Below are 5,558 nucleotides of genomic sequence, written 5' to 3' on the forward strand. Positions count from 1 at the left end.
GGCCGCACCAACCTGGTCCGACCAAGCCGAGTGGGGCTTGGTACGGGTAGGCCGCACCACTCTTGTAAGACCCGTACCAATGTACCAGTACAGAGCTTACAAGTTCGAGTTGATGCATTTCTTGCTGGTACCTCGTGTTAAACTCTTCAGAAAGGTTCAATTGACCATACCTAAGGTTCCTAAACCTCAACTCTCGTGTGTTGGCTCAAGATCTAGGTTTTGGAGTCAATTCTTCACCTTCTAGGGTTTCTAGACCTCAACTCTCGTGTTTTGGTCCAGATCCTCTAGTTGATTGATTGGAGATCTAAGGTATCCTCTAATCTGTCAATTAAGGGAGAATTCAACCTTTCGGCTTCAATTCGAACAAGTCTACCTAAAGGGATTGGTTTGATTGAGAGAAAGCAATGGTCACATGACCTTGTTAGGGTTGATCTACCACTATAGGCACACCATATGCAATCACAGAGAGACAAAGCAATCAAGACAAGCAAATTCACAATCAATTCAATCAAAAGAGTTCATACAAGATCCAAATCAAGAAAAGCAACACAAATCAAGAAAATCCATCTACAAACCCTAGAAACAGTGATCAACTACTCACAAGTCATAGATCTGTCCAGAAATACAAATAAAGAGATAAAGAGAGGCATGATAGAACTAGATCGAAGATCGGATGTGGAGAAGAGGTTGATCCGTCGATTCTCGCCTCTTCCTCCTCCTCCTTCTTCTCTCCTTGCTCCTTTTCTCTCTTTCTCTCTTTCTCTGAGCTCTCAATCTGGAATGGAAATGGAATCCCCGAAAATGGAGAGATCCCTCGCTTTAAATAGCCTCTGCCAAGATTTGAATTATGTCAGGCGGCATCTATGTACGGCCCGTACCAAGGTGGTACGGCCAGGCCGTACAAGATGGGAGATGGGCTGAATCGGCTAAGTCTGGTAAGGGCCGTACCAAGCCTGGTAAGGGTCGTACCAGAAAGTCCAAAAACACCATTTCTTCGTTTATTTTGCTCCAATCCTGCAGAAAACAAACAAACTCTCAGCAGTACCAAATTCTAAAGATATATCAATGAAATGCACATGATTTTGACAATTTAGAACGTGAATTTGGTACGAAATCAAGTCAAATATAGGCTAAATATGCGAGGTATCAACTACCTATCTCTCTCTCCCATCCCTAAAAGCTCTCCGCCATTTCTCTCTCGCTCTCGCCATTTCTAATCAAGAAGAAGAAGAAGAGCCAAAATAAAATTAAGGAAAAATGATGTCGCCTAAGCCATCAATGTCTGAGGTATGTTTCACTAAGTATCTGCAGTTAGTATTATGAAATTAACTGTTGTTGGTGTTGGACAACATATCGGGACACTATGTTGGTTAGGTACAACAGTTTGCATGCATATATAAATCTTTGTTAAAAATTGACTGGATAGATAGTGCTTTTATCATGTTGTTTTAGCAAAAAGTAAAATTATGCATAAAAAGGTCAGGTCTGAAATGAAAAATCTGCATTCTGACTTAATCAACCACTAGATTAAGAAAGCCAAACAGACCCAGGACTGTGCGCGTTAATCAATCAGGTCAACCTGAAAAGGTAGAGTCAAGAACGATCAGCCTCAATTACTGGAACTATCTATTTTTTTGGCTGTGCAATTGTCACACCCCGCGGCCACGGGTCGTAACAGTCCCCCGCCGTAAGCATACAACGCCGTGTATGCTTACAAGGCTACTCACAATTCAATCCAAACAATTCAAGATAAAACAAGTTTCTAATAGATAATCAGAGTACACAGTCTGGTCAGAATATAATACAACAAAAGTATCTCATCCGGATACCAACCACGAGGCCTACCCTAAATCTATACAACAAAACATATCTAGGGTCATACACTGGTAAGCTACTAAGGCCTACTGCTCTCGTGCCTCTCCGGAATCAGTCGCACCGGTACCTGTAATATAATCCGAAGGTGGGGGTGAGAATAAATTCTCAGTGCGAATTTGCCACGTATGAATTATTGGACTTGCAATCAAACTCCATATTCAAAAATGAAACCCCAAACAATAACAATGCAAACAGATATATATAAGAAAACATAAATAACAGAATGCCACTACTCGACAACAATTTATCAACCTGAAACACAGTTTACGGAATTTCCAAGATGAATTTCAAACACAACATATATATTTTGGCTTAACTCAATTCAATAGGGCTTGTAGCAATTACAGATGTTCTCTCGAGCTGAACCATTATCAAACCCACATCTGTAGGGTTACAGACACCTACAGATGGCCAACCGCTGGACCCTTTATCTGACACCCATCTGTAATCACTTGGCTTAACCGTTTATTAAGGTCTGGTTCGAATCACATAAAGAAAATCCTTTTTAGAATCGTTTCCAATATTCGTCATATTCAATCGACCGTTCAAATGCATTAACACGTAGGAAAATGCCACAGATCCATAGACGTTACACATGTCACCCACGACCTCAAATCACATCGCATAACATATCTCATATCATCACATAATCACCCTCCCTCGTCCCAACCGGTACTGGGAATATCGAGGGCCGTTCACCTAAGGCCATTTAGGATCCTGGGAATCCAAGTCAGCATACAGCCCGACTTGGCAAATTCATTGGATTCAAGTGCTTAACTTCGTAAATCCATTCACATACATATCAAATCAAATCACATCAAATCAAATCAAATCGTGGTGACTTTCAATCAAATCAGATCATAATAGATCGACACAACCTACAACCATACCAGCATGCAAATCACTCAAGTCGCATCAATTCGAGTTTAATTTGATTGGGCTATGCAAATGCTATACACAATTCAATGATGCAATCAATGATATTCAACATGACAAACGAAAACACAGTTTAATTCCTGAAAATAAAGTATCAAACAAGTCCAAGAATCCCGCACCTTATTATGATGAGCGTACCGCTTAAACTATGGATCAGGCGTCTCGAATTGCCTCGCTACGTCTTGCTCGACCGAGCCTACACCTATATCACACGTATTCTAGGTTTAACCTTGGTTCATGATCGAGGAGTTTAATCGAGTGGTACTAGGGCTTTTACATTCCTTAACCAATTCCTATGCTTTGGTACCGATTCTTTCGATTCCTCTTTTCTTATCAAAATCTCACATAACGGTGCACCATTTCATCTAGGCCCTCTAGCCATATACTATTTCACTTTGGTAACCATCAATCACCGTTTCACTACTTTGGTTCTCGGTTCAATTCAATTTACCGATTGGTTAACCCTAATTTGGTCAAAACCTCAAATTAACCGTTAAACGTTCTAAAAATTCACGATCAGGAGGCAACCCTACCGATTACAAGTCTAATTGGTCGGGTTAAACAAATCAAATCACGATTATGCCAACTTTCAATTTTGGCACGAAACCCTAGAAATCAGATTTCACAAATCGGAAGAAATCGGGAAAAAGATTGACAAACAAACTAGTAAGGAGTGTAGAGGAACTAGTCCTCGAGCAATTCGAACACAAATCTCGGGTTTAAAACGAGAATCTGAGAAATCGAGAAAATTCAAGGTTTCGAAAGAAATAGAGAGAGAAAGAAATACCAAATAGGAGGGTTCGGAGAGATCCTCGGCTGCTTTCTCGGTTCCAAACTCGATTTCTCGCAACAATCGGGAGTCTGAAAGAAACGGAAACTCACGAGCTCTTTTTCTTCTCTCTTGGACGAAAATCACTTAAAAATGGGGAATGGTGGAAGAGAGAGAGAGAGAGAGAAGCTTTGATTTGGATTTTAGGGTTAAAATTACCCTGAATGCGGATGCACCCATCCGCACTGCGGGTGGCTTGACCCGCACTCGAGACTTGGAAAGTTGTCAACAGAAATTTCAGAAAATCCGAGCCTAGTGCGGACGAACTCCACCCGCACTGCGGGTCAACCTCATCCGCACCCAGTACTTAGCCGATTTCAGGAAGTTTAACACAGAAATTCATGAGTGCGGCTGCACCCATCCGCACTGCGGATCCCTCACCCGCACTCACTACTTAGTCAATTTTCAGGAAAATTCAGTGCAATACAGAAATTCATGAGTGCGGCTGGACCCATCCGCACTGCGGGTCACTCACCTGCATTCAGTACTTAGTCAATTTTGGACCAACACAGAATTGCATGAGTGCGGATGCTCCCACCCGCACTGCGGGTCAATCCCATCCGCACTCAGCCTATAAAGTTTCAAAATCTCGAAATTTCGACGCGGTTTCGATTCACACTTAACCTACTTATTTAGGGGAACCTTAATTAAGGTTTAAACTTTCATTTTGTGAACATGATTTATCGATTCTTTCTTTTAAATCATTTGAAATTAATTATAAAAATTTCGTAACGTAACAGCAATACCCACAACTTTATTGTTTTACAATCATAATAGCACAATATGAGTGAGAAAGTATGACAACAACGTTCAAATTAGAGGAGGAATATAGCTAATGAAGGCAAGTACAATACAGTGGTGCTCAGTATTCACTTCAAAAAGTTGAAAAAAAAGAAACTGAGTGACCAAACTTGAAAATAAATGGGCCGCTTCAATGAAGTTTTTACCTGGAAGGTGAGTATGTGTTTGCTTCCTTTATTTATGTGTCTGTGCTCATGTGGGTACGTGCATGTTTACCAATTACTAATTCGTTTATATTCTGTATTTCCTAACAGGATTGAAAATTTAATAAAACAGATAGTGGAACTGGCCTCTAAAGAAGAGAATAAATGCCCAGCGATGCGGAGAGCAGTTGGAAAAGGCAAAGCCAAGTAATTTCTATCTCTCACTCACAAGGCAAGATGGTAAATGACAGCAACAGTTTGGAGTTGGATATTGATACCTGGTTACAAGGTAATTCTGTTACTTTTTGTTTGGTTTGTGCATTTGAAATGACCTGACATGTACTGTCGGGTACCAATCCAACAATTGAGTTGCCTAGAATTATTTACTGATTTATTTATTTGTTAATTTGGCTTAATAAATCCAGATAAGCAAAATACATTGACCAGTACAAATATTAACTACCATGTGCAAGTAAGGCCTGTGAAGTGGCCATGTTCATGGTATATAGTTTTTACTGGTCAACCCATTGACAATGATTATAGTATATCTTGTTTATGTTGTAGATAATCCAGATAAGGAAAATATCTCTCCAGATCTTGGAAGTGGTACCAACAGATCTTGGAAGTGGTACCAAAACCATTCCAATTAAGGAAGGAGCGATAGAGCAAAGTTTTGGCTGCTTCAAGTAGAGTAAGTAATAGCAATAGGATATCATGCACGGTTAGTGCTTTTGAACCCTGAATCCTCATTAATATTCTTTTGTACCCATTTAATTACAGTGTTATCTTTTCGTTTTGTGTTTTCGGGTTGGAGGGGAGAGGTGGGGGTCTTCCTTCTTGGCTTTGCATAGAAAATAAAAATGGTCTTCAATTGTTTTATGAAATCAACATATAGAAGGGGCAAGAAAAATAAAAAGTACTCTTGAACCATTTTCAAAAATTGGCATATTCATTGGCCACTGTTTTAAGAAAAA

Source organism: Carex rostrata, chromosome 14, assembly GCF_964058835.1.
Source record: "Carex rostrata chromosome 14, lpCarRost1.2, whole genome shotgun sequence".
Lineage (NCBI taxonomy): Eukaryota > Viridiplantae > Streptophyta > Magnoliopsida > Poales > Cyperaceae > Carex > Carex rostrata.